At 34.7% G+C, this 23,389-nt stretch overlaps 2 protein-coding genes across 3 annotated transcripts in view; both read left to right on the top strand.

Annotated features, from left to right (window-relative positions):
* LOC108910423 (neurocalcin homolog) overlaps window positions 1-23,389 on the top strand; it is an 84,169-nt gene that overhangs the window by 32,163 nt on the left and 28,617 nt on the right. The gene's annotated exons all lie outside the window — the stretch shown is intronic.
* The window catches only part of LOC108910424 (neuronal calcium sensor 2), a 39,384-nt gene continuing 23,926 nt past the window's right edge, over window positions 7,932-23,389 (top strand). The window contains exon 1 of the mRNA XM_018715013.1: window positions 7,932-8,223. The gene's annotated coding sequence lies outside the window, so the exon portion shown is untranslated. The remainder of the gene's footprint in view (window positions 8,224-23,389) is intronic.

Here is a 23,389-nt window from a genome sequence, read left to right as displayed (position 1 = left end):
AATAACAATAATAATAATCATGGGTGAAAATGTTAGTAAATTCAACAAAGCTCTTACATACGTATGACATAAAGTGAGCACAAGAAATCAAAGAACGACGTAATCAAGATAAAACAAGTTAAATGTGAAACAAAGACGTTGTTTTGCAATATCTGGGCAGACACGACAATATATACATATTTCAACATGTAATAAATAATGAGCAATCGTTAATAATAATTGTAACAGTTTTATCTTAGAGAAATATACGCCCCTGAGCGTAAGACAATGAAGGCTAAACATATACAGAATTATTATCATGAAACATCTATATTTTACGTATAACGTAATCGTGGCAAAAACAAGTTAGATGTGAAACAAAGAAGTCGTTATTGTAATGTCTGGCAATCAGGACAATACGTATATTTTTAACATGAAATAAATAATGGGCAAACTTTAAGTATAATTATAACAATTTTACCTTGGAAAAATATATGCCCTTGAGCATAAAGCAATGGAAGCTAAACTTACAAAGAATTATTATCATGAAACTTCTATAATCATCACAATCATAAGATTATATAGTTAACAACAACGTACTTAACAACAAAGCAAAACATTACCAACATTAAAACAACAAAACATTAACATTACATTAACATTAACATGCAAAACATTAACAACAAAGTACTTAAAGAATATTACCTGCTAACTAAAAACACTTTAAACAATTAACTTTTGACTACTTTGACACACTGCCCGCCGATCGTCTTACTACCTATCTGCACACTGTTCTCACTTCAACTGCCTTATCTTCAACTATTTAGGCTTCCTTCCAGAATTTCCTACCTAAGTGCTTGTTTTTTGTGCTTCCTTCTATCGACCGTTAATATTACTTTTTCATTGTTATACAACACCTATGTAACAGGTGACGTCGAAGTTGATAAGATAAGTACGGTTTTGCACAATATATCGTATTATCCTCCCGAAGATTTGCATCCTTTATTTAAAATCCGTAAATCATGTGAACTGGTAAAACAACGAGAATTATGTTAATTTAGTTATAAAGAAATGAAATGACACTCGCGCCCATCTCTCGTCCAAGTCAAAGAAAATGTTGAATGCAATTTTGAAGGTTCTGTGATAGAAATTACATTATTACTCACTGTTCGTGTTTTTAATCTCTATTTTAGTAATGTTACAAAAGTTTTGCAACTATAACTAATTCTTTTGATATAAAATTTGCTGAGAAATATTTATGTTCCTTTGTTATTCCGTACAAATGCTTGTATCTCAAGTATTACTAATTATATTAATCGAGTAAAGAACACTTTATGTAACCCTAAATATTGTTGGGTAATGATTACGATGTTTTTATAAACAATTAAATATATTAAAAGGATGTATCAACTGTATTTTTTATTCAAAACAAAATTTCAAAAAAATATGACGCACAGAGGGAGCACTGGGTAATACCCTATATAAATTTCAAGTACATCTGTGCATTTGAGTAAACCCGATATGCCTCCTTAAGTGTCTTCAATGAAATACTATTAAATTCAAACACAAAAATTCGCGCAAATTTATTTGCGATATTAAGAAAGTGCACACCTAAACAAACCGACTCGCGACTTAATAACAACAAGCCACAACTCAATAACACGTCGAAAAACTAATATAACTGTTTTATACGAAACGCCAGAGTTTGTTATTTCAGCGAGTAGATTTTCCGTAAGTAACTACGATTCCTGAAAGCTGAGGCGATAATAATAATAAACCTTTTTCTAGTTTGTTAAAAAGCGATCTCCCGCGGCGAGTTCGGGAACTCGTATATCGCAATTAAACCGCAAAATATTTGGAGAACGAAACTGCCCGGGCTTTAATAAACTAGGTCGTTAAATATACAAAAGAACAAAAGTTTATTTGCGTTAGACTGGAGATACCGAAATATCTCCCGTGCACGTTGATTAACGAAACGTGAAGAGGATTGAGAGGTTATTCCGGCGATTGGAAAATGAGATTTTTCCAAAAAAATCCACGGAGCGTTTCTCACATTGGTTTCCGGGATCAGAATAGAGCGATTGAGAGAAAAAAAAATCTAATTTGGTCAATATTTTAAACAAGTATGAACCTGATACAAGGTGGTCTAGGTTTTAAGGCAGAAACTTCACTAAGTGACAACCATTTTTGGCGATTACGTCGGTGTGGACCCGGCATTGGACATGAAACTGTTGATTTCGGGACCCTGCTCACTTGTTGATAAAGATCGCGATGACCCCCTATCGGTTACATGCAAATCGGGCGTCGCTTTGTGGAAAAACAGATCGCAGACCGGCTCCGACCTCATCCTCGTTAATTCAGATTAATGTGCTTTTAATCTAATCTGGGCATCTCCATATAGATTGCGCATATGAAAGTTGTGTGTGAAGGTCTATTCAAAAGCGTATATTTCCCACCCCATCGCGGCCTACAGTAAAAAGGGAGCGTTACATCAATCACCGGATCCGGGAAAGTTTAGAGGTGAACGTTATTAAAAATTCCGCAATGTCGTCGGGTAAGCTAGAGGGTGTCCTTAGTAATGTAGCATTACAGTACTTTAAATCAATATACTGTGGTCTCACCAGAGACTTGGTCCTTGATCTTGGGTCGACGTTCGATCGCCCGTTTCGTAAACCCCGTGTGACTGGCTCTTAAGCATCTCGCTTGGAAGATTCCAAACTGCCGTACAATTTTTTCGGCCTCGGGCCTTTCTGCTTATGTCGTCGTGGTGGCTTTGACATACCGTCTTTGTAGGTACGTGAATTGGCATGAAATTTCGAAAGTACAGCGAAAATTTCCACCTAGGAATCAAAGAGGCGAGTACAACGGGGGTCATCGCTTGCCACACGACGGGCTCGACCTACTTATCCCCGACTGTAACGTTTCATCTGTTCATTTAACCGAGAATAAAGGGAGCAGATACGGCGCATCTAGTGGCTTGCGGACTCGTCAGCGAATCACCAGGGCGTGGAGGCGATAACGAAAGGACGAAAATAGCGACGATCGGGATGCCGTCATGAAAACAAATGGACATCGCCGACAAAAGGCGATCGGTATAGGTGTGTTTCGGGTGATTGGCTTTAACGATTGGTCAGTTAGTCGTCGCCGGGAGTAGTCGGGAATGCAGCAGAAAACTCCAGAGCTTATTATTTTAATGGACAATAAACGGAAATGTGCTACAATGTTGCTTTAGTTTCCCCGTAAGGGTGCCGAGATATTTTCTAGAAATAGAGATGATTTTAAATTGCATTTTTGGTTTAAATGTTTTGTATACATTGAATTGCCTTCTTTATTTGCATATTGAAACTTATCTTGTGCTGATATTTGTATCGGGCACTTCATTCAAAAGTAAATAGGAATAGCATCAATGTAAATTTCGGTGATGTGTGTCAATATGTCACAAGTACATGTAGAGATAAACTCAGCCTCAGATTTGTTGGAGACAAACCGTTTTAGTTGAATAGACGCCTGCTCTTTAATTAAATGTCATTCACAAGTGTGTATGTTAATCTAAATGAGATGTGTGCGATAAAAAAATATTAAAAAACTCGCTTATTAATTCGAGTGTTGCTTCATTCCATGACCTTCACCTTGGTTGTGTTTGTGTTAAGCTGACAGATGTTGTCGGTACTGGTTTAAGGAATATACGAGGTGTTGAGATATCGCAGGAACACGAAACAGTATTGCCGATCTAAAAGAAATTGTGAGACCTTACGTTACCTGAAATAACTGCATTTCTTCAAAGGCGTAGACTACCTGGTGTCTAAAACGTCATCTTTTAAAGAGAAAAGAGTAGATATCAAATAAGAGAAACGGAAAATATTGAAACCGGTCTGGATTTGCCAATCGAAATGTTTACTTTAAAACTTTTTATTTGGGGGGGGGGCTATGGGTTAGAAACCACACTGAACTTGGTTACTACATTGTAAACGATTGATTAATTGGGACGATGCAGAGTCGGTCTAAGTTTTGCGTAATAATTCTTGATAATTTTCTAAAACACAACATTTTAGACCACAGTAGTCACCTATGTATGCGCACCTTTACTTATACTGTCATTTCTGGCTAAATTTGACCAGTCTTTCGGTGGCTAAAATTACAGAACGATTCACTGAGTCTCAGCTGCCTTATCTGTCATTATCCATTCAACTGCGTTTTATAATTAGACGTCTAAACAGATGAAACTCTGTTCCCCCACTATCTTTTCCGTGTAGTGCCTGCCACAAACAAATGATTTCATGTTTATCAACAATTAAATTCGTCGCTAAAAGCTCTGGTATCTGTCCAGACACTTTTACAGTTATCTGGTTTTTAATGCATGCATTATTCATTGTTTTCCTAGCAGCTGACTAACTGAAACGACGTGGGAAAGCACGCGAAGCCTGGTAACGGAATACTGCAGGAGTGAGATGTGTGGAAGAAAAACAGACTTGTGATTAATAGGTTCGCTGGAAACGTCTCGGACGAGCGGAATAAACACAGCCTGAATCAGCTCGCTGGCGTTCTGTTTTCACTTTAATTTATTGCGTTTCAATGGACCGGCTGGTAGACCAGCTCCGCGAAATTGTTGTGACGACTACAAGATGAGAATTAAGATGAATTATAAAACAATTAACCCGAAAAAACTGCGCTTAATGTTACACCCCTGTTATTTGATTGGAAACTACGACATGTAACGATTCGTCAGCCGTTTGCTAATCCAACCACACAATCCTGAATCCTGCCTTAATCCCTGTATTACCACGTCATATCGCTACATCGAGAATAACAAATGTTTTCTCATACTAATCGCCCTTGACGGGGCGTGCTAACTCAGAAAGAGGGAGATGGCTAGATTTGATTTGATACCTAGATGATTAAATGGTTCGCTAAGGTTGTGGGGACTCGACAAAATTTGCGGCAACGCAGCAGATTCATTTTCGTCGTTAGGGGACAGATATTTAGGCCATTATTTCAACACGCTGAGTGATAAATTGATGTTTTTCTTTGGATTTAGGTACATAAAGCCTTCATAAAGAACGATTAGCTCCGGGATTTTTTAAAAGTTTTATGTTCAACTCGCTCATCGTAGACATCTCGTACAGAATAATAATATACTTGCCCCTCTCACAGACAAATCTCTGAATATTTAAACATTGTTTGCATATGGGCAAACCGCCCCTATTGTTAGTTCCATAGTTTCTTTCAAGTCCAATGTTCCATTTTTTTAGTGCAATCGTGAATAAGTCAGGTTTGCCACAGCAATTTTATTGTAATTTTTGAAGATTCGTAAAAACTAATGTAGACAATAAACCACGATAATAAAAGCAGTATGAAAACCACAGTAATACTAATATAACTACCTGTATTATAACATTTTTTGTCATACAGATTCATTTTAATATAAATTGTGAACCACCTAGTAGTTGCTAGTATAACAATCTTTCTGTAAATGTAAATTCTGCTGGAATGATCCTCCCTTTTATTGTTTTTGGCGGGCGGTCTATTTGCATGGAAAAATCATCTTAATTACACAAACATTTTCGAAGGACGTGCGATATATAATTCACGCCGGCGAAATAACACGAAACGCAAATTTCCCTCAAACTCACGTGGAATTATGCCGGTTATATCACGCTCCGTTGGCTCGGCGAATGTTCCTCTTGGGACGGGGGAACTGCGGATTCTAATAGGCCATGATAATTCCCATCCATTAGCTCCTTTGGGCATATCCCTTCCATGCAGGAAGAGAATGGGGTGGGTTTTGATTAAAAGCGGTGCTGTTTTGCCACGCATTATTGTTGTATAGGAGTGCCATGAGCAATATGTACCAGTATTTTAATTTCGGGTCTTGTATTATCTCCGTCAAGCTACTGTCGGTGAGATATTATGTAACCGGTGACATCTAGCGGTGACTCTGTTGACCTAGTAGCACAACTGGCATAGTATGATAGATACAGATGTATTCTATACATTTTGAGGGAGAGTTAACATAATCCTTTGATATAAAATAGTTAATTTAATTTTATTTGTTGGTTATGAGCCAAAATAAATTATACATGACAGGTAGGCAACAAAGTTATAATAGAGTAACTACGAGTAATTAAACAAAATTTTTCAATCTTTTTTTTTGTTTATTCTACATGAGAAAATAAATTACCAGAGCGATAAGCCTCGTTGTGTTATTCCGCAACCCATCTCTACTTAATTTGCATTTAGACGCAACTTTTACACGCGCGCTTGCCACCTAAGTGTATGGCTGGCCTTAGAGTGGCACAGATGCAAAATTGAGAAGGCGGTCAGTAACCTATTTAAATAGTTAAGTTATTCATTATTCAGGTGGAGATCGATTTGTGACATGATTTTATCGAGATCTGAATCTGATTTGAATTAATATTTATTTTTTGCATATTTGACTTAGATTTGGAGAGTGTGCTTTGCGAATATGAACCTTTGTGCTAGAGGAACAATTTAAAGTTAAAAATCATTGTTAATTTTCTGTGTTACTTCATATGAACTAATGTATACTACTCGTATTTTAAATCTATTACATTTATTTCGATTTTCGTTTTATAAATATTTATTCATCAGTCATTAATTATTTTATGGCTCCGTATTGTAGCGAACGTTCAAAAAATTCAATAAACGTATATACAATGTGTTATTATTACGTACCATATTTATGTAGTGCTGCAAGTGGGCTTTTAGTTTACGAAACTTGAAGTGTTACGATCGATATCAAATGTGAGCATTTGAGAACAGTGTTTGTGTTAATTAAGTATTACATTAACCAACAGAATGTTACCTGTAACATAAACATTACACGAAAAGCTTTTAATTGGATCAGACCCCTGTTTTAGATTTTTTTGTTTTCATTAGTTCCTGTCGTTTGTCCACAAGCGTTAAATTAACATAAATAGCGGATTTTTGGGTAGATAATATGTGGATGAATTGTTCGATCGACATAGGTATGTGTTTTTGTAATAATTGCGATGTAATTCGATAGCCCATACAGTAGTTTCCCGCAATATCAACGTTTAGGAGTCCATGGGTTTGGTATCGAACAACATTGCTCGAGTTGTTCTGTTAACAATTTTTCGGTACCTTTCATATCACCACCATCAAATCAACACGTAAATGTAAATCAAAGCTATATTTGTTTAACAATTTATGTTTAAAAAATTGCTTGTAACTGATAATTTTGGATGGCTAAATAAATATTAGGTGCGGTATTGAGGAATATTCAAGGAATGATTTAAGGAGATCTTCATGAAAGACTTTTGGAGAGGACGTAAATGTGTTGGACTAGCTCAAAAACTCGAAAGCGGGTATTAAAAATCGACCTGGGGTAGCAGGAAGCTGTGGAACTCGTTTTTCCGTCGATTAACAAATACAAATGACACCCCACCGAATCCTAACAATATTGACAACATTCAGTTACGTCAGTTACGACATGACGTATATTGGCTAGTCACAAACGAACGGTATGACGTCACAACATGGATTCCGTCTTCATTAATCATTTTGAGAGAGAAAAGATTGAAAACCAATCTGATTTTTCGCACATCGACTAACCGCGATGTGTACTTTCTGAATATGAATGAAAATATGCGAAATGGGACCGAAAAAAAAATTATTTTTACACAAAACCGGTGCCAAATATATCAAGGAAGTCTTCCGATCTTATTCAGTCGAATAACAAATCCAAATGGCCCCCGCACCCGAATCCTGGGCTCTTCCCGAGCGGCGGAACGTACGGCGACCCTTCCTGCGACGCCCGCCGCTCCTGCTATCCTGCTGGGACTCTCGGCGGCCGGCACCTGCCCGGTCGCGTCCCGTTCTGCGTCCAGGTGCGCCGCCCTCTGCCGCGGCGCATTCGAGCCCGCCCGCCGATATTGATCTCGTCAGCGCTCACCGACCAGTCGCAGGATAGCGTCAGCGAAGCAGAGTTCTCCCGCGCCCCAGGAAGCCCAGTGTGGCGCCGCTCCATGTCCACGACTGCAATGCTGCCTATGCCGCTGCTGGTGACCGTTTGAGTGCGAAGCTTGGGTCAGTGGTGCTGGGAGGTATCAAGAGAGTGTTGCGATAACAGGAGACTGACTTCCGGCTGTGTGTGTGACAGTGTGATGGGTTCCCGTTGAGGAGGAAGAAGGGACTGTTGTTGTTTTGGGTCGTCTTCGAGGGATCGCTTGCTCCGGGAGTCCTAGAGGTCCTCGGTTGTCCAGGGTAACTCTCTGATTTCTTTTCGTTTGAATTCGGGGCCCTCGCGTGGGTTCAGAGTAAGATAAGTTTATGTTAGTGTAAGGTGTATTTATGTAAATGAGGGAGCGCAAATGGTACCTTGATAAGGTACCGTAGTTGCTTCATTTGCAAGTCACACAAACGCGAATATCTGGAAAAAATATTTGAATTTAATTAAAAAAAAGTCGAGGTGGCGACTTGACTAAATAAAGGTGAAGATTCGCTAAATTTGCATACTATTACATCAACCAGCGACGGAGATACTTGGATTCGTAACGACATTTAGAAAAAAAAGGCCTTTTCCATTTTAATCGAAAAGCAAATCATTTTCGAAAGACTAGAAAATTCAGTGGCGTAAAATTGGTCTTTATACCCCTCAGAAAATTTGAATTGCTACTCCCATGTTTTTTTGTTATCGATTTTCAAAAAAGAACATAATTTCTTTAATCAGTAGTTTCTATTTATTCAAATGTGTAGTAAGTTCATTTTAGACTAAAAAAATACTCGAAAATTACTCGTTTTACTAATAAAATGGGGATATTTTTTCTTTGAAATACAATTGGGAATCAAATAGTCTTCTTTTACAGAAACTTTTACGGAATGGGGCTGCATGCCCTATCTAGCATTGAATTATAAACTAGTAATAAGTAATTGTTCAAAATAAAAACTAAAAATGGCATGTCCAAATAAATACAAAAACAAATACATGATTATTAAAATCGTCAAATAATACAATCATGCACAGAAATATCCTGTATTCTTCCTGTCCTATTATCACCATTGACAAAGACAGCTGCTACAAAAATATCCCTAAGTTTCCACATTTTACTTGGGATTGTTTCATCAAACAACTCCCCTTCTTGTATGGAATTATAAATATCAAATGTGGAACACAATTACTTCTATTAGTAACTGTTAGTGATAAGTCCTTGTCAATGGTGATAATAGGACAGAGGGATACAGGATATTTCTTTGAGCGATTGCATTATTGAACAAATTCAATATATCAAGTTTTGTATTAATTATATTTAGACATAGACATATATCATTTTTGGAATTTATTTCGTGTAATTATTTGTTACTAGTTATTTATAATTCTATGTAACCCATAGAGATAATAGAAATGTTTTTTAAATCAATGAACATTGAACTTTGGACTATGGTATATTTGGCCCAGGGTGTTTCAAAAAGACCTCCCGTAAATACACGGGGTGAAAGTACGACAAAAAATTATAATTTTTTGTCTTACGAACTATATGTCTATCTCCTCATGTTTTCGAGACAAAGAGCGACAAAATAATATTTTTTAAATAGAATTTTTACGAAGATTTCCAAACGATGCGAAATATTTTTATAAAATTTGGTGTTCCGGGTTTTTTAAGAACGCCAAATACGCTGGTCTAATTTTTTTTTTTGGATATTTCATAGGAGGCGCTAGATACACTACATTCCTATTACATTTTAGTTTCAAATTTTTTTAAGGTTAGGTTTTTTACCATTCGGGCTCCAATTTCTAATGTACAATTTTATTTTCTAAAAATAATGTACTCTTGTTAGAACTTTCTAATATGGACGGTTTTCGAGAAAAAAGGCTTTTAATTGAACTCTTGCGGTGAAGAAAATAAGTGACTTCTCAAAGTAGGCTTATGTCAAAACTTATTGATGGATGTCTCATAAACAACGCATACATTCTTAGTAATATTTTAAACTCTAATTAACTTTATATCAAAATTTTAGAGACTGTAATTAGTCATTACTAACAATCACTAAAATTTTGATATAAAGTTAATTAGAGTTTAAAATATTACTTTGAATGTATGCGTTGTTTATGAGACATCCATCAATAAGTTTTGACATAAGCCTAATTTGAGAAAAGTCACTTATTTTCTACATCGTAATATTAGGAAGTTCTAACAAGAGTACATTATTTTTAGAAAATAAAGTTGTACATTAGAAATTGGAGCCTGAATGCTAAAAAATCTAACCTCAAAAAAATTAGAACTTAAAATGTAATACGAATGTAGCATAATTAGCGAGCTCTATAAAATATAAAAACCTTGGAATACCAAATTTCATAAAAATATTTCGCACCGTTTGGAAATTTTCGTAGAAGTTATATTTAAAAAATTTTATTTTGTAGCTCTGTATCTCGAAAACAAGAGAAGATAGACATATAGTTCGAAGACAAAAAAATCTTATGAACATTAGACAAAAAATTCTTATTTTCTGTCGTACTATCACCCCCTGAAACACTCTGTATATCATATTTTGGCCTCAAGATTTTCAACTATGTGCTTCTTTATTTAAATACACTGTATAATAGTCTCAGGTTGTATTAAAATAAACAAAAACAAACAAAAGAGAAAACTTTATAAAGGTCGGTTTTGATGTCCGAGCATATTTGATAATCGAGCATTATACAGGGTGATAGAAATCTCGGAGAAGAGGTAAAATTACGCGCAAATATTTTCAGTTTTCTTGTAACTTTTATAGACTACTAGGTTCCCATTTCTCCTCTATAACTTTTAGACTATAAATATTAAGAACTTATAACATTAGTCAAGGCCAATTCCACAAATATGTTTTTGTTCAAACGTGACTGAAAATTTTTGTTTCTAGAGACCTATACAAGTTATCCGTGAGAGAGTGACCCTGTATAAAATGCTAATTCACATTCCAACTTATTTGAATTTCTCATTTTGCTCTTTGATTTATTTAAAATTATTTTACATAAAAAAACCGGTAATTTGTTTATTTAAATGAAACAATTAATATTCATCATTTTACAGTTGCGCATGCAACCAAAATCCAATTTATCCTAGCTTGCCTTTAATCGCTATTTCAATTTATAGATTCCTATCAGTTTCTGCGTAAAATAAAAGATTACAGAATTCTTACGGTCGTTTTAGGTTTTTCCCATAAATTTTTGTTCTTGGTATTGCATCTTGATATAATTGTTGCAAATATATCTTCATAACTGTTATTTGGATGGTATAGATCATTTTGTAATAATATTATTGTTCCTATTTAAAATCACATCAGTTCAATCACTGCTGGTCCGATTTTAATCAGCAGATTTAAATCAGGACTTGCAAGCTAAGATAAGTATTATGGTTTTATAAAAAAAATATCCGGTGGGTGGCACCATCCGACTGCCTTATTTTTCCAAAATAATATTTTATTCGAGAAACTTGCGAAGCAACAAACAATTCTAATTAATTCACTATATCTACATTCAATTTATAGTTATAGGAAGCATTCATAAAAACTTGTTTACCTGTAACGGCCGTAAATGCTCAGAGGAATATCTCGATATACATTTTTTTAATTCTCGTTTTTAAGAAACGAGTTCTTAAAACGGAGAAGGAACTAGTTTGGTAGCGGCGCGGTGCAAAATTAGAATCCTCTGTTTGTTTTCGTACCACCTTTTGCTCGGACCCACGTAGAACATTAATGGGAGGAGAATAAACTAACAGAATTTTTATATATTCGTGTACAAATTGATGTCTGCTAAATGTTCTCAGGCTGGTTTACACTGCTGGATGTTGTGCCAATATATTGAAAAACTCGTCATTGATAAATATAGTATTGTTAGGAAAAGTACTGATTTTTGAGACAAATGTTGGATTCTTTGAAGAGTCGCATTGTTTGTTAAAATATCCAGCGGGCGTAAAACCCACATAAAGAATAAGTTGTAGCATAAAAAGTGATATCAAAATGCATACAAATACGTGGAATATCTTGTGAAATAGGTTAAACCTCATCCTGCGGAAGTATAACAGATTAAAACAGTTTTCTAACAAGGTATGTGTAATATAAATTAGATTCCATATTAAGCCGTATTCAAGTTCAGGTCTCGGAAACGTTAACATTTAATTTTTTCCAATAAAAAGACATAAAAGATAACTTGTTTTGTTGTACTAGTTACTAAGTGAGACAAGATGTCACAGTCCAAGACAGAGTTAATGTGACAAATATATTTGTATCATTAGCGAATAACTGATACACCTCAATCCTATGCAGTATCATTAATAAGGACAACAAATAGAAGAGGTCCAGGTATAGCCCCTTGAGGGATACGTGAGACCCACGCTGTTGAGTTGTTTTCAAGTCTATCAAAGGCACAGGGGTGATTTTTTGATATATCACTATGATGATACATAGAATGTTAAGTACATACTTAATTTTAATGGACATTTTTCCCGCCCATAATACCTATTTATGAGGTGTCTCAGTAATGTCTTAAACCCAGTATAGCTGACATTTGCGAACTTAGACGATTATGTGTTAAATCGAGCGTATAACCATCGCTGTCTTCATGGACGATTACTTTCTTGGAATATGGAAGTACACCCAGATCGACGTTCTTTTATGTCGACGTGAAAACCGACGCAAATTGTAAAATATCTAGATAAATTGTAAGAACTCCCCGAAAAGCTTCTGTCTGAAATGAATCGATAATATAATTAATACTATAGTTATTATTTTTATCAATCTCGAACGTAGTATCGGGGAATTAATATCGATTAGTATGCTACTTAAATAATGGATGTTATTTATAACTGTACAAACAAATCTAATATGACTTTACTAATAACACATTGTGTACCTCGTCAACTATTGAAATGATTGTGACTTGTACTATAATATTTTTCTAACAGTTTCCCATTAATTTCTAATAGTAAATAAGCTATCTAATTGTAATTTGTAACCCCTGACCAAATATTTAAGTTTTTCTTATTTTTTCAAACAATACATTAATTCGTTTGGAAAAAACGTTAGTTCTCAATGAATGAATGATGGGCCTTTACAATTATTTACATAAAACATTAATAAACCGTTTGAAATGAAGAAAAATAGTCGTATTTCGGAGAGCATCTTCCAATATGCAGATATGTTTATACGAGTTTATTTTAAAACTCTGCCACTATTATGAAAAGGAATCGAGTAGACCAAACTGTTTATTGATTATTAAAGTAATTACCTAGTCGATAAAACTAATATAAAAACATTATAAAATGATCCTGGACGTCGGTCTCTGCCGCACATTTCTAATTCTGCTCCTTGTGTATATTTTCAGGAGGCGGTGGTTTATATCTTTAAAATTTATTAGGCCCCAAGAATGCACGGGCCCTATTAGATATTTATCAGTCTGTTTACAACAAAAATAGTGCCTGCTATTTCGGTACCCCCGGGTCTTAAGCTAAGATAAACGGAAGCCGTTTGGAGGACCGTAGAATTCTCAGTGATTGTACAAAAATAGCCTCCATACAGTCCTGACCTAGTGCCTAGAGACTATGTATTATTTTAGATTTAATATTCTATATCTTCTCGTGCGAATTCAGCTTCATAAAATTACCACAAAGCTTTTTGTAGGTGCTTCAGCAGTTCAAAGTCGTTCTATTTTTTTTTTAAGTTAGGTTTACGAAGGTAATTCATCAACTTCTTTATTGCAAAGGGTGGACAAAGGTTTTGTGAAATTTAAATTTCGTGACTAAGAAACGTTAAATTTTGATTTATTACCGAGCCTGTTTCCGCTTTTTTATATGACGACGATTTGTCGTTCTAAATTACTTCTATTTTTAGTGTAAGTAGTGGTGTTGGTGTCTAAAATTCCCGGCGTACGCTGTATCGCGAGTCATTTGGTTTCAGTTTGTTTTTCAGCCGTATACTTTGTACAGATAGAGGATTAGCGACGTGAGGGTGGATCAAAATCTCCTTACGGATTCTATTAAAAATCGATATTCATGGACCAGAATAAAACAACACTTCAGAATTATCGGCTACGATCAAACACTTCGTTATTTATATACTCATTGTTCTAATAACGGCTGTCGGAGTTAGTTGAGATGGCTGTTGATTTCCTGCAGCTCAAATATTTAATATTCATAATGTGCGAGTACGTAGAGAGGATGTGTTTACACTGGGAATTGTTTACCATCAAGATAATGTAACGGCAATGTTAAATCACGATTTATTTTCATGAGGCTGAAAATACCGTCGATTAAAATAAACTCCCTGCTAACCACCGCGCTGTACTTCTTTTCGGTTATGTTTTTGATGGGCTTCATTCGATCAAGTTTAGCTGGAAATGTCACGAAAGCGTATTTAAATGGAATCGTTTACCAGGACTGCTATTTGTAGAAGTTTTTTTCCTAAAAGGAAAATAACCTTCAAAAATTTGCATCCTACATCTTTATATACTATAAAAAAAAATAGAATTCTGTAAATTAACAACTTTTTTTTTGTCTTAGATGATAATAGTTTGATGTTGGTTGATGTTTGGTCTTTTTTTCCAACAAAGCAGTTCATCAGGGACATTTTCTCTATAAAGTTAAAGAAATTGTATTTTATAGAACACTAGACTTATCTCAATCAATATCCATGTTGGTCCTGGACAAACAAAATTCTTGAATAAACATTCTCTTAGTAATTGGTTTTAAAACATCAAATATGTACCAAAGTTTATTGGGAGAAAACAAGAAGATATAGAATTGGAAAACTTTGATTAAAATAAAATATTTGCATCGGAACATCGCTGTATTTTAATGAAAATGTATATAAAAAAAATTTTCTGATCTTTTGAATTCGTGGACTAGAAAAGTTGCGGAAGGTGTGTTCGAAACTTTCGCGTTTTTTATGGATTGTTTACCAACAGCAAAAATGAATACCTGTACTAGTTAGAAAGTAGCCTAAATTATGAACACATATTTTTAGACTTATCTAAGCTAGATCACGATCATAAATTCTGACTATGCCACCCCCCAAATCTGCTTCCTGTCAACCAATAGTAGATAGGACCTACCCACTTGAAATTAATGAAATTAAATTTTGTTGGTTCTACACTAGTTGAAAAAATAATTCATAGAACCCGGAGAAAGGCGTTTTTTCAAAGGTTAATAATTTAAAAAAGATGCTTCTGAAACGGAGAGGTTTTATTTTGTTTTTGTCTGAAACTTCAGTGCAGCTAAAAATATCTTTCTAAAATCCCTATCGCGCCATATTACTTGCATAAAAATGTAATCAACCATAAAAAATACTAATAAATCATTTATTTGGTGCACGAGCTGTAAGATTTCAAGCTATTTTTACATAATCTGTGGATTTAGGAATATAATTTTAAAATATATTTTAATAATAGAATAATTTATTGCGGTAATAAATACCAGTTATTCTAAAATAGTGGTAAGGAAATTATTATATTTCCAACTAAAACAAATATTGTGACAGGGGCTATTGATTTATTTAAATAATGTTGCTCCCATCTACCGTTAAAAACTAAGGTTCACTTTATCATAGTTTTTACCATCGTATCGTAATTGTAGACATACCTCAAATAATTTTATATTTAAGAATTGAAATAATGCCAAAGGACATGCACAATTTATTTTGTTTAGAGACAATCGATCACTCTAGTCATCAGTAAAACTATTTAAATTTTTTAAGAAGCTACAGTAAATGTGCTTTTAGTTGAAATCGAACTGATTCAAGAGAAATAAAACCAATAAATATATTTTATTTAGATACTGTAGAAAATTACTACTTTCAAGCGGTTTTTTACCCTATTGACAGATTTGATGTACGAAGTAACATCTGTAATAGCATCTTTTGAGACATTTGTAATATTATCGAGATTATGACGTTACCGGGTTTAAGGCGAAGCATTTTCTAGGTTTATTCCAGTCGTTAAATTTATAGGACTATAAATAATAGACGTTTTACTGGAAATCCAATTTATAAATGCGGATTTTTAAGGGAGACTGTTACCAGATGCAGCCAAGCGGAATTATTTCTGTGGCATTGCCGATGGCTTGCACCAGGTCTTGTTCACTAGAATTTGGTTAACGAAATATTCTAAGACTTGTTTGGTGATAATTATATAGATGAGGACGTAACATTCTTCACATCAGGTTTGGTGATAACTCAGTGAGAGATTTTGTTGCTAGTTTAGCACTTTTTCATCACCTGCAATATAACTGCAGGTGTCTCTGGGGGTTGATACAACTGATTTCGTATTTGTCTGGGTATTCACAAGGAGTAAAAGTTGCCATTGTTACATTTTCGCATCTCAATCTTATCCAAAACAAATGACTGTGTCAAAGACAAGTGACTCTACCTTGAGCTTCCTTTTACGCACACGTATTGTGTCAATGTTAACCAGGCATTGTCGGGCCTCTGCAGCCATGCTTTCAGCAGCAGGGACTGTCTGAAACGGCCTGAAAAACGTCCTTGCTGGTCGTCCACGATATACAGCAATTTATTTGAGCGTCAAATACTTGTCCGGCCGTTAGATCGATAGCTTCAACGGTGAATATTACACTAGCCCCCTCGTACCGAGGTCGGCTTTTGTATTATTTTTTTTGTCCTGTGCCAGTGAAAGGATCCGTCCTCTGTAACGCGAGGCCTTCTGTTTTATTTTACATAATAAATTCAATATCGTACGTGGTGACTGCTTTAAACGGATGAGTTACAGTAAAAAGCTCTCTAGTGAATGTAAACGAATTTTAATCGCAAACTGTTTCACAACTTACCCAAAAATAGAATCAGAGTCACCAATAAAGTTGTAATAACCATAATTTTTGATGCCAAGTCACTCAGGAGTTGAAGACAGTAATAAGCTAATGAATTAGTGAAAAAAGCTTCACGATTTACCTATAATTATGTAGTAGATTCCCTCAGACTGCCTGAAACCTCATTCAACGTCAGCTAACGAGATGGCAAATCAGCGAAAATTCCTGGAACAAATCGACCATCTAGTCCTTGAGCCAATTAAGCTTCGAATAAAAAATTCTGGAGAAATGACTGACAAATTGACAGTCAAACAAATGCAAAGTGTTGATTTGTAGCTTCTGCTGAAGACAATGTGGAAGCAGTTCAACTCACCACTAAAGTGTCGATTTGTATTTCCTTGACCCCCTCTTCCATATGTGGATACCGTTTGTGTAAAAAAAGCGCTAACTACGTCGGGAGCATGCGACAATCACCCCCCAACCGCCATATTTAATTCGCGTTCCGTGTCGCGCCTTTAATCCAGATTGCTCCGAATCGATCTGAAAGACTGACTGCGAAAACAAATGCCGTGTATTAGAGTGCGTTCGGCTGATGCTTAATGAGCACTTGCAGTCTGTATGCATATGCATTTATGCAAAATTCGCCCGACAGCTAATTTATCGGTGGAGTGGCATGCCAAAAGGCTGTTAGGGCCTGTGCTGGTCGCTATAAAAGGACCGTTTTTCCCGTATTGGGCTCGTAAACCACAATAAAAGATGAATTATTCCTATAACTAGGAGGAAGTAATATTCGCTAACTTTATTATACTACGCCAACCTACTGTCAGTGAACTGCACATGATGACATCTATCGGTTGCACTGAATAATTTGTACACTTTCTTTGCCATATTTGAACCTGATATTTGCTATCCCCATCGCCTACTGTCCTTAACCACTAGTTACCGAGCATTTCAAAGATTAATTATAGATATACGTTATATTATCAACTTTTCAAATACTTTTTTCTATGATAAATTAATTCTAGTCGAAAGGATGAAGGCCGACACGTTTTATCTACTCCGTAGATGATATCGGAGGAAATCGAGGATTAAATCACAACTATCAGTCAAGCGAGGTGTATAGAAAAAGAAAATAACTGTTATTTGTAACTGAGCGTATTACAATAATTAAATGTAAATATGCTAGACTTTATACTGCCTGTAATGTGGCTCTTTTCTTGGGAATCCTTTACAATTTTCCTTCTTCTTTAATTTCTTGTGGACTATATGTCTCTTCATTACTCTATTTTTGGACGCGGTCTTTAAGTTTTGCACGCCAACAAGTAAAAAGAGACCGAGCCCTAATGCAAAGTTAATTAAACCCCTCACAAACATCATTATTGCCCTTTGAACCACTCAGTCTTCTATTGAGTCTTTCCGTCTTGCATCCTTAATGGCATCTTCCGAGTAAGAACTCGTCTGAACTATAATTAATTATTGGTGGAGCTACACAGCACAATCTAATGGTGGCAATTTGAAAAAGGAGAAGTTTTTAGTGCACAGTAAATGTCAAAGTTATGGGTAGAGGGACTTGATGGGAAGTTTCAGCCGTTTGTTACAGCAATAGCATCTAAAACAGACGTTTATAGATATGTGTAGATATATTGTTGGCAGTATTTTAAGCTAACAAATTTTATGTATCGTAAAAATAAGTTAAGCGTTCTTTGTTTTGTCTGTATGACATCTACACAGAGATATACGTATGTCAATTGTTGCAACTATTTGGTGATATGAATAATTCATCCAAAATATAAATTCACATTATCGATATATCAACGGGAAACAACAGTATTTTTAAGAAGAAAAAAATCTAGGCATTATTATTTTGTAATATTTACGCTAATCATATTATTACTTACCTCAGTATCTATTTATAACATTATATTTAGGTAGTTAAAACACTGTGCTACTATTACACCACAAATGAATCTAAACATGTCTGCAGAACAACTAGCACAGTGGGAACACTTCAGCGGGTGAACACGTGATTAATCTGATTGGTTGAGACAGATCAGGTCGTATAAATTCATACGCAGAATGTATACCATGTATCATGTAAGTTCAATCATTTAAATTTTTTGTGTACAAAAACATTACGAATATATAAAAAGCCTATGTGAATGCCCACAATTGTCATTATAGACGTTAAATAATTAAAAAATTGTTAATAAACGTATCATCATTGAGCATATCGGAAAACGCTGTTCAAATTTAATATTGAAACGAAAATCATGTGTGGATATCTGCATTTATGTTTATTTAACATGTTTGGTCTGCATATTAAGATGATTAGCTGAGATAGAGTCCCTTAGGGGCAGTTAATCCAGACTTCCAACAGTTACACGCGATGTAATGCACATTTAGATAATTAAAACATCAAATACTAGGACAGGGAAGAGTAATGTGGAAGGGCTGCCCATAATTCTTTTTTTTTATCGTGATTCACTCGCTTGACCCAATATTTAAAATAGGGGAAAAATGACAGAATGGTTAACAAGCTAGAGTAACTTATTTTAGCATAGATATTAGACAAAACTATTGGCAGTGGTAACCGAAATATTTTTGCAGCGTTTGCCAAAAAAAAAAAAAATCGGTTATGTAATAAGGCAATTTTGATGAGCTCGTCATATCTGCCAAGAAACCTATCGAGTCAGTGAACTGCTATCCTGTAAGGATTTTTTCTTTGACTTTTTTTTTATAAAAATAATTCAATCGATCGCAAATCACTTAAATCTACGTATAATAATAATTAATGCTTAATTTGATTTATGCGACGCTATGTTTTGACCGTGGAGCCGTATATCTTTGCCATAAACTACGCAAACATATCCATAAAAGCTGTCCATATCATAAATACACAAGTAATTCCTCTGCTACTAGAAAAATAAACTTTGTGAAGTCAGTCTATTCTCGTTCGGAAAGCACGTGCGATGAATCGAAATCGAAACTCGCACAGCACCTGATTAAAAACGTCCTCCCGCAACTTTGGAAGACCAACAGCAACATGACATAATCGTTAAGTTAAAATTTAACCTTCCTTTCGACAAATTTACCCTGGAAAATGTATGAAACAATAATTAACTAACGGCCATATCCCTGTCGTGAATCAATAAAAATAAAACTGAGTTGGCCACAGAGAATTATCTTTTTGGCAGAACCATATTTTTGTCGACGGTTATTAAAGAGAAACACATTGGCTTGCGCTTTATGTAAATCCGTATGGAAATTGTAATTTAGACAGTGCAATTGAAATATTTTAGCCGTATATCAGCAAGCAGTTAATTTTATTGGAGATGTTTACATTAATTATGTGCCTAGCTTGTACAACATAAAGTCCGTTTGTAATGGTTTAATGCCTCTATGGAGTTGTTAAAAAAGAGTATTTTTGCCGAAAATATTATTTAACAGTGCTAAAATTCAATTCAAATAAGTCATATCATCCAGTGATATAAATGCGTGTACAATTCAGGTTTCTAGATGAAAGAAAATGATCTACATTGTGTCTGCCTTAGATTTATGCAACATTAACATACTTGTATATGCAACATATGCTGGACAGACGACGAACTTTACCGTTTTTTACTGTAATAGCCTTGGCTTCCAACATACTTGGTTATTTCTTCTAGGATTAGTTCATACGTTCTTGAAAAAATATCAGGTGTCTTAGAAATTTCACTTTCACAAAAAATATTGTGTGATTGACGGGGTATCAATTTAATTTAAGGTAAAACATAATTCATCCTCGATTATGCCTAGTAAAATTTACATTATCAAATAATTGTGGGCTCCAATTCAGAACAACAGTGAAAACAAAAATAGAACAGCTAATGTGAACAGCTCGCTTTAAAATTTCCCAGGTTGTGGCATCCAGGCATCTGACAGCGATAAAACAAAAATTGACAGGTATCAAGCGCGATTATAGCGACATCATTGAGTATATCGACATGACGGTGCAAAAATTATGAGGAATAATTCAATGAGGCAAGTTTTTGGGATGTTCGCAAAAGTATAAGCTATCAATTTAGTTGCATTGGATTATAATATATTGATTTTGAACCTCACATCATAAAAATTAAAGTATGAAAATTCTGTTTCAGAAATGTAAACTGAATGAATAAGTGATTTTGTCCATTGGATACATATCTGGAGAGTAGGGAGGCCAATATCTCTTTTAAAGTTCAATAATGACGTTTTCTTTTGTTTGACATCAAGAATATTAAATTTGATATTCACATTCATTCTTTCAGTACACTGATAAAAAGTTTGTACCGATTTTTCCGCATTTTGTAATCAGTTCTTGGTATTTTTAATGATATGTGATTAGTTTAATAACCACAGAATTAACGCGCATCTTTTATACGTATTCTAACAATAAAAACCATAAAAATTACAATATTTCATGGACTTACTTTCTACATTTTTTTGAAAAAACTTGTGTCAAGGGACTTGTACCAATATTTTCAGGATTTAGATACGCTACTCATATACCTTGTATGTACGTTTTTACACAACTAGCACGAGCTTTCCTCTAAGCTGAAATAATCCAATTGAGATTCCTGCGATGTTTATTCTCAGGTAACGAATCTGTTTGCTATTCCTGCATTTATTTCGAGCATTTTAAAGACTCGCCGAACGGCAATTGTTATTTACTTGCCGCTTGATTTATGTCCGTAAACTGTTTGAGAAGGGTGACTATTTTACGTTTTGCTCTTTGTGAAGCAGCTGTCGCGCCTTGGAAAAGGAAACCAAGGTCTAGGTGTTGTTAGATGTCGCTGCCAAGAACGCCGGCGAAAAGTTAAACAGATGAAGATACAGAAATAGAGAAATCTCTGAATTCACACGCTGCTAGATTATGCTCTGAAATAGCCGTTTAAGCTATTTCATACAATTAGAATCAAACACAGGCTTGCGGCTTATAAGACGAATTTAAATGTGCAATTTGTAATTAATTAGAAGTTACAGCGTGTTGTAAACAAACCAATTAAAGTTGAATTATACTCTGAGAACTATAATTAAAATAGGATAATGGTGGAGCAAAGATAATATTTTCATTTATTTTCCTTTTATAATCTCTGTGGCGTTGCATTCGCAATATTCCCCGCATTTATCTGTAAACCACTTCCCGAATTACCTAAACCTAGCAGGGGAAGGACCGATCGATCCAAGACGAGATCAGGATCCGTGTCGCAGGAGCGGAATTGAGATTCGCAGTAGGCGATGCTTCGTCGGCGGGAACTTCATTATCGAAATCGAGTTAGTCGGTCGATGCTCATTTTTAAAACAGGCAACGTTTAGGGTGTGGATTTTGGCTGGAGTCGTGACAAAGCCAGAATAACGAGGGTCCCCTTTTTGCTTCAATTTCAAACATTTATTGGTATGTGGGTCAGATGGCGGAGCAGAAAAAATTAATACGCGTTTTTAGTTGGTTGAAAGTCCTAAAATATTATTTCTCATAAAAATAGAAAAAATTTTAAATTTTAAATTGTATTATATTGCATATCTATTATTGAAAATGGTTGTGATTAATATTTTTTTAATTAATTTTGATTATGTTGCAAAAATTTGTTTGTATAAAATTAGTAATAAATATAATAAAAAAACTTTCTATATTAAAATTTCAAGACGTTAAAATTGTAATTTTATCGACCACTTTATTTTTAATAATATTTTTTAATTTTGAGAATTTTGCAATAAATTCAAATGCTTTTTATTCTTTTTTAAATCTTTTAACAATAAATAAACATTTTGCTGTCATTCAATTTTTAAATTGCCTTTCCCTTTTCATCTAACCTGAATTCCAGTCACGTGCCGAAAGTGAATTAAAGAGACAAAATGTAGTACATCTCTTTGCCACAACGGTCGTTTTCTAATAATACCACGCCGTAGATAAAATTGAGGGAAAATTAAACCGCTCATTACGCTGAATTCACCGAGTCAATCCGGCTCGTTTGGCCATTAGAACACTTTCAAAAGGACAGCGATATTAAAGGGAGCCAAATGGGTTATATTTTTATCATAAAATGTGAAATTGTCTAGAAACTCTTGGTATCTCAGCTAGGAAGTTTTCAATTTATGGATAACTGGCTCCAGTTTTTAAGTAAATTTAATTTAGTTGTTCATTGTAGCAATCTTAAAAAAACTTTTTTAATATATATGGAAAAGTTCAACTTAACTCAAAAATTATCCATGTACTTAATTTTATTATTAACTTCATGATATTGAGACTTTTTTGTATTAATCAAGATGTTTTGTCGAAATGCGTCAACTAACAAACATACTTTGCTTCAGTTTTAATTTTTCTGTCAACAAAAAGAAAAGGAAACATTAGCACTACAAAGGGTGTAACTTGTAGTACACCAGGAAAATTAGCGAAAATAAAAGAGAAACCCAAAAAAAGTCCTATCCGCTAGATTATTGTAAAATTGTCTAAAGGAACATAATACAAGACATCTCTCGTCTCGTGAGTCAAAAACTTTTATTAGCTAACTTTTCTATTTAAACAAATAAGTGAGGAAAACAGTTTTTTCACTTTGCAGGGAAAACCATCAATTTTAGCGAAAAGTGACTCACAGACAGCTTATAGGGAGTAAAATTATCTACAA

Source organism: Anoplophora glabripennis, unplaced genomic scaffold, assembly GCF_000390285.2.
Source record: "Anoplophora glabripennis isolate ALB-LARVAE unplaced genomic scaffold, Agla_2.0 scaffold252, whole genome shotgun sequence".
Classification (NCBI taxonomy): Eukaryota; Metazoa; Arthropoda; class Insecta; order Coleoptera; family Cerambycidae; genus Anoplophora; species Anoplophora glabripennis.
This window is presented reverse-complemented; position numbering and strand designations above follow the sequence as displayed.